The sequence below is a fragment of the Oncorhynchus clarkii genome, chromosome 27 (assembly GCF_045791955.1).
Source record: "Oncorhynchus clarkii lewisi isolate Uvic-CL-2024 chromosome 27, UVic_Ocla_1.0, whole genome shotgun sequence".
Classification (NCBI taxonomy): domain Eukaryota; kingdom Metazoa; phylum Chordata; class Actinopteri; order Salmoniformes; family Salmonidae; genus Oncorhynchus; species Oncorhynchus clarkii.
In genome coordinates, this window is record NC_092173.1 from 21,364,404 (window position 1) to 21,372,338 (window position 7,935).

Sequence of the window (7,935 nt, forward strand, 5' to 3'; positions counted from 1 at the left end):
CCCAGACAGGGCCTTATCTGAGATGTCAAGCACTCTCCAGAGGCCTGCACTGGACATTTAACTTCAGTTTTTTAAAACACAATTTACCATAATCTGGTGTGCGACAAATCTAAAACATTGAACTCATAATGAACTGAGAAAGCTTCCAAATTGCTGGTGTAAGCAATGATTGAATTAAGGACTGTGTTTGAGGAGTGCTGAGCTGGAACACAAAACAGAGAGAGCGAGAGAGAGAGAGAGAGAGAGCGGGAGAGAGAGAGAGAGAAAAAACGACAGAGCGACAGAGAGAGAGAGTGTATGCAGAATACATAGCCACTTCCTCCAGGGTCACCTTCCTAATATTGAGTTGCAACCTCTTTTGCCCTCAGAACAGATTCAATTTGTCAGGGCGTGGATTCTACAAGGTGTCAAAAGCTTTCCACAGGGATATTGGCCCATGTTGACGCCAATGCTTCCCACAGTTGTGTCAAGTTGGCTGGATGTCCTTTGGGTGGTGGACCTTTCTTGATACACATGGGAAAATGTTGAGTGTGAAAAACCCAGCAGTGTTACAGTTCTTGACATACTCAAACCGGTGCGCCTGGCACCTACTACCATACCCCGTTCAAAGGCACTTCAATCTATGTCATGGAAAGAGCAGGTGTTCCTAATGTTTGTGCACTCAGTGTATTTACGACTGTGTCAGGGCTGCAATTTTGTGTTTGTGTGTGTGTGTTTTTAGAGCAGGGTTGGATCAACTTGGATGGATGTAGACCCAACATGAGTTAGGAATTTTTTGCAGACAGTTGTGAGGAGGAGATACGAGGGCGCCAGCCCTCCAAGGCTCAGAGCACCTTGTTTCAATTTGCGCTCAGAGTGACTAATAACATTCCAATCAAGTTATTATTGCTCCATTATTGTCTGGCAGGTGGCCTGCTGCAGTCAAGACAGTACAGAGCAGAGCAGAGCAGAGCGGGAGGGACCAGGAGATAGAATGGTTCGCCTGCAGCCATCTTAGCAGTTAGCACCCCACCGCCCTACACCAGACACCAAGACCAGATGAATCTATCGTCACTCTGCTCCCAGTCCAACCTTCCAAGGGTCTTTCTCTCCCACTTTCTCAATTTTTCTCTCCACGGTCCTTATCAAATGCACCCCCCTTGGAGAACCAACCCTACACCAGAGATTGAACGGTAGGCTCAACATTGAATCACACCCTTCTCTTAAGTCAATGTAATGAGCAGCTTTGCGACAGTTTTAGAGGATAGGCGTGCAAGGCATGTCATTTGAATGTCCTAAGCTGTTGTGTGTTGTTTGGTCGCTATTCTAGTTCACCCTCTGTCTGTGGTGAGCAATTATCTTGCCATAAAAAAATCCAGATTAGAAATACTCATGGATGAGTTATGATAATACAGGCATAGTAGGGATTCACGTCTCAGAGAAATGGCTATGGTAAGAGTAAATTGGTGGCATTGAAATATCTCTGCAAATCATACTGCAGATGTGTGAAAATGTATGTTTATCATAACATATACGTTTGATACGTTTATCACTCAAGGTGGAAGTGTTGGTTGGGGTAGCTCCAGAGGTGTGCAGCTGCCAGTCCTGTCCCTCAGGGCTGCTCCAGCACCTACAGTTTGTTGGTTCCTGTGGATCATCATGCAGGGGGAGTATATTGGTAATCCCAATGAGTGTGTGTGTGTGTGTGTGTGTGTGTGTGTGTGTGTGTGTGTGTGTGTGTGTGTGTGTGTGTGTGTGTGTGTGTGTGTGTGTGTGTGTGTGTGTGTGTGTGTGTGTGTGTGTGTGTGTGTGTGTGTGAGCAGGCCAGCCTGCTGGGTGTCTGTGGTGCACATGGCTGTCCGCTGAGTGGTCTCTGGTCCTCATTAGCCTCACACAGCATAGCCCTTCCCTTCTCACCTCCTCTTCCTTCTCACCCCCTCTAGTTCAAACCCCCACTACCTCTCACCCTCTCCTTCTCACCCCCTCTTCTTCTCCTCCTCCTCTCCTTTTACCTTCCACTAACAGAGCAAACTTTTGTTTTCAGTGTCCTACGTACACCACACACCCGCTCCACCCCCCTCCTTTTCTCTCCTCTCCTCTCGGCCGACTAAATCTCTTTTCCGGCTTGATACTCGCTGAAAACCATATGGTGTGTGACATCATGAGGGCAGGAAGCAGGGAGCGCTAGCGAGAGCAAGAGGAAAGGGGAGAACAGAACAGAGCAGGAAAGAGATTGGCTTGCCAGGTCTTTGCTTAGTGATGTCAGCAGATAGGCATTCTGGGAGGCCCGTTGGGGGGTGAGCAGGTTGGAAGTGTTTTTTTTTCTTCACATTTCACTCCCACCTGGATAATCAGGGAAGAGAGGGGGGAGGGGCATGGACTGGAGGATGAGGGGGGAGGGAGGGGAGTTGAAGAGGGAGGGCGGAGGGGCATGGACTGGAGGATGAGGGGGGAGGGAGGGGAGTTGAAGAGGGAGGGCGGAGGGGCATGGACTGGAGGGAGGGGAGGGGAGGGGAGTTGAAGAGGGAGGGCGGAGGGGCATGGACTGGAGGATGAGGGGAGGGGAGGGGAGTTGAAGAGGGAGGGCGGAGGGGCATGGACTGGAGGATGAGGGGGAAGGGAGGGGAGTTGAAGAGGGAGGGCGGAGGGGCATGGACTGGAGGATGAGGGGAGGGGAGGGGAGTTGAAGAGGGAGGGCGGAGGGGCATGGACTGGAGGGAGGGGAGGGGAGGGGAGTTGAAGAGGGAGGGCGGAGGGGCATGGACTGGAGGGAGGGGAGGGGAGGGGAGTTGAAGAGGGAGGGCGGAGGGGCATGGACTGGAGGATGAGGGGGGAGGGAGGGGAGTTGAAGAGGGAGGGCGGAGGGGCATGGACTGGAGGACGAGGAGGAGGGAGGGGAGTTGAAGAGGGAGGGCGGAGGGGCATGGACTGGAGGATGAGGGGAGGGGAGGGGAGTTGAAGAGGGAGGGCGGAGGGGCATGGACTGGAGGATGAGGGGGAAGGGAGGGGAGTTGAAGAGGGAGGGCGGAGGGGCATGGACTGGAGGATGAGGGGAGGGGAGGGGAGTTGAAGAGGGAGGGCGGAGGGGCATGGACTGGAGGGAGGGGAGGGGAGGGGAGTTGAAGAGGGAGGGCGGAGGGGCATGGACTGGAGGGGGAGGGAGGTGAGGGAGTTGAACAGGGAGGGCGGAGGGGCATGGACTGGAGGGGGAGGGAGGTGAGGGAGTTGAACAGGGAGGGCGGAGGGGCATGGACTGGAGGGGGAGGGAGGGGAGGGGAGTTGAAGAGGGAGGGCAGAGGGGCATGGACATGAGGGTGAGGGAGGGGAGGGGAGTTGAACAGGGAGGGCGGAGGGGCATGGACTGGAGAGGGAGGGGGATGGAGGGGAGGGAATAGAACAAGGAGGGCGGAGGGGCTTGGACTGGAGAGGGAGGGGGAGGGAGGGGAGGGAATAGAACAGGGAGGGCGGAGGGGCATGGACTGGAGAGGGAGGGGGAGGGAGGGGAGGGAATAGAACAGGGAGGGCGGGGGGCATGGACTGGAGAGGGAGGGGGAGGGAGGGGAGGGAAGGGAACAGGGAGGGCGGAGGGGCATGGACTGGAGGGGGGGGGGTCTCATGGACTTTGTATGAACTGCTTTCCTTCAGGGAACTGTCCCTGTATAATGATGTCTGTACTTTCTTACCTGTCGTACACACTTGCGTCTTGTCCCTGATTTGCACTCTGCTGCACACACATGAACATTCTCAAAGTGTTCGTGAAAGGTATTTAAAATGTTATGTTGGTCTTGGGCAGAAGAGTCATTCTGGGGATAACAGACAGTCCCATCACTTCTCTGCCTGAAGAATGTAGGTCATGTACATAGGGAAAGGCCTGGACCATCTCTGCCTCTCTGTAGATCATCTAGCTCGTCCTCTGTCTCTCACTGGCAGTCACAATCTGTACACCAGGCTTTTTGTCTGTCAGCCTCCCTCCCTTTCGCTCGCTGGGTGAACTCTTCAGCTTTGTTGGGAGGTCCTGGTCTCTGTACCATCACCCCCATTCCATCCAGCTCTCTATCAGCACACACAAACATACGCATAAACACACACATTCAGCCACATGTGCGCACACACACACACACACCCCCCCCCCCCCCACACACACACACACACACACACACACACACACACACACACACACCCACCCACCCACACACACACACACACACACACACACACACACACACACACACACACACACACACACACACACACACACACGCTGAACTACCCCTCACTCCCTGATTAATGGCAGAGCTGGGGAGTGTGCCAGGCCAGTTCCTTACAACGTGAAGGGAAGGGAAAGAGGACAGGAGAGAGAGAGAGAGGAAGGGAAGGAAAGACTGCTGCAGCTGTGGTTTTGGAGCCTGTCTCTTCGCCCCCTCGCTGCCCCCTCTCTCCATCTCCTTGCTGGCTCCTCCAGGGACACACGCCTTGGCCAGGCCCCAGGAACCAGGGAGTCAGGACCAGGCTAAGGGGGAGAAAGAAGGGGAACAAGAAAGAGAGGGTGGGATATCGTAAAGGAAAGAGCAAAATAAAGTGTGAGGTGATAGAAAAGTTTGGGAGAGTATATTCAATCGGGGGGAAATACAGGATTTATGATAAGACATTGTGATATCTTAATGGTGAGAGTGGTAGTGTGAGGTAAGAGATGTGCCCGGTGTGATCCTCTATCAGCCCTAGCCCTCTGGTATGTTCGCAGTGTTAAAGTGTTGAGGATGGATTGATAATAAGAAAATAGACAGTGTAAGAATGGGTCAGACCACATGTGGTTGGCCTACTTTCTAGCATCGCTGTAACAATCCTGCCATGAGTTCAATACAGAGCTTTAGTGTGGCTGAACATTCCCAGTCTACCCACATTATCAAATGATATGTTTCACTGTATGGAGAACCTACCACTGAGGGAACATTACTGATCCATTTGACATAAGAAATCTGTGTCATTACTTAACTGTTTGATGCACTGATCATTTACGAGTTTACTAGGTTTCTAGTGGTCTAAGAATGGGGTTTTCAAACTTTTCTTTCCCAGGGACCCCCGCCCAGGCAAACCGGCGACCCAGGGACCCCCGCCCAGGCAAACTGGCGAACCAGGGACCCCCGCCCAGGCAAACCGGCGACCCAGGGACCCCCGCCCAGGCAAACCGGCGACCCAGGGACCCCCGCCCAGGCAAACCGGCGACCCAGGGACTCCCATCATCTGTTATGAAAAAATAATAATACACTGAACAAAAATATAAATGCAACATGCAACAATTTCAAAGATTTTACTGAGTTACAGTTCATAAGGAAATCAGTCAATTTAAATAAATTCATTAGGCCCTAATCTATGGATTTCACATGACTGGGAATACAGATATGCATCTGTTGGTCACAAATACCTTAAAAAAAGAAGGGGCGTGGATCAGAAAACCATTCAGTATCTGGTATGACCACCATTTGCCTCATGCAGCGCCACACATCTCCTTCTGATAGAGTTGATCAGGCTGTTGATTGTGGCCTGTGGAATGTTGTCCCACTCCTCTTCAATGGCTTTGTGAAGTTGCTGGATACTGGCGGGAACTGTAACACGCTGTCATACACATCGATCCGGAGCATCCCAAACATGCTCAATTGGTGATATGTCTGGTGAGTATGCAGGCCATGGAAGAACTGGGACATTTTCAGCTTCCATTATCATGCTGAAACACAAGGTGATAGCAGTGAATGAATGGCACGACAATAGGCCTCAGGATCTTGTCACGGTATCTCTGCATTCAAATTGCCATCGATAAAATGAAATTGTGTTTGTTTTCCTTAGCTTATGCCTGCCTATACCGTAACCCTTAAATTAACATTTTTGGTAGATAGTTTCATTATTTTGACGTCTCCAGAGTTCACTCTAACGTAGTCTATTAACTAGAACGGGAAAGTTATCTTGTCGGCGTAGAGAGCATTTTGATGTTGTAAAGCATTTTCGCCAATTCTACAGTTTGGCATGGAGCTGAGAGAAAATTTAGCAGTTTTAAAGCAAATTTCCTGCAATTCTATGCATTTTGCCATTCGAAAGGCTATGTTCTTCTGCTCAAACATTATAATAAAATCAATGGGTATGTGGCCTGAATGCCTGTTTAATTAAAAAAATATATATTATCCCTGACTGTCTAGCTTTTATTTTGATTGTTTGTTCTCAAAGATGGTATTAATAAAAAATATATATAGTTCAATATCTTTTCTGCATGCTTCCTATCTGGTTTTGGTTGTTGAAGTTGACACAAACTGTTTTTCAGTGTCAACTAAATTACCACTTAGACGGCCAGCCTAAGAATTGTCTATACAGAAAAACCCCTGCAATTAGCACCAATAACTCCCATTTCCTCCATATTAAAGGGATAGTTCAAGAATTTGTCAAGGAAGCCCTTTATCTACATCCTCAGAGTTGGATCAAAGGAATAGCTAGCATGCTAACTTTTCCTGTAAACTTGTAGCCATTGCGCTAACGCCAGTTAGCATTGACTCATAAAAATACCTATTACGTCCTTCATACTGGACACAGACAAATACAAATTGTATCCACGATGGTATGTATTCTGTTGCAGCTAGCGATATTCATAAAATCTTTTTTTTCACAATTGTGGACCCCTTGCTGTACCTCATTTGCAGTACCTCAGGCCAATTTTAAAATCCCAGGTCTAAGAGATCATTGTTTTTTCTCAACCTAAAAATGTATAGTGTTTGTGAGTGTGATTGGCTCACCCTCACAGCCTTGGAGTCCCAGGCTGGTGTGTGAGGCCCAGGCAGTCTCCCTTCTCTCCCTCTCTGTGTTTTATGGGCTGTGTGCTGCGGTGCAGTGACCTCCCTCTCACCCCGGTGCCACCCAGCCGGTGCGGGATTCAGGCGTGCTTGGCCCCTGCCAAAACCCCACAGCGCCACATCTGCTATCCATAAACGCCAGACACTCTCGCTTTCCTTCTCCCTCACCCACACCACCTAGCTCTCCCTCTTCAGCTCTTATTCTAATTTCCCAGTTCTATAGATCCCTTTTGCATTCTCTCTCTCCATCTGAACAGCCCCTAGACGGGTTTTTCCCTTATCTCTCACTCCTTAACTAGCCCCCTCTCTCTTTATACACATCCAACGGAAAAATCTCACCCATTATATCTTCAGTGGGAGCCAGCTAAGTGTGGTGGCAGTGAACTGGGAACCACAGGACATTCCTGCAGCAAGCAGAGCAGGCCTCAGTCAGTCGCGTTAGTTAACTCCTTCTGACCATGGCCAGCACCCAGCAGTACCAAGCACACACTTCACTTATTTTTAGGCTGGATTCCACTGCGTTACCACATCGCCGTTGGTCCCTAAACAACTGCATTTTTATCTGTTTCAAATTGATAGTGTCGGCGGGAAATTTTGTGTACGCTGTCTATAGACATAGTCCCATTCTTTTACGTGTTACTTTAAGGACATTCTCCATGGCGGGTGGGGATATTGCCCCCCCCCCCCTCCTGATCATGAACAGCTAGCTAGAACAGCCACACCACACCCCTTCCTTCAGCTTTAAACAAGATGTGTTCAACACATCACTGTTCAGTGCCCTTGCCTCCATCCACACGAGTAAATAAAAAAAAGCTGATAATAAATGGAGTGTTTCAGCAAAACTGTCCAGGGCTCCCGGCGTGCCCCCCAAGGCAATAAAGAGGCATTACTCGTGCGATTGTTTAATCTTTATTTTTCAACTTTTTCCACACTGTAATCAAATTCGCAGTATGAAAAAATGTACACAGTGAACTTTTGATCCCCTCCATTTCTTGGATCATGTTCCGCTCCTCCAACCCCAAGTCTTCACCTTCTAGTTTCCCAGACATATTGGCATGCCTCTTTGGTGCAGTCCCAACAGAGACCCCGGATGAATAATGGAGCTGCAAGCATGCAAGAGCAC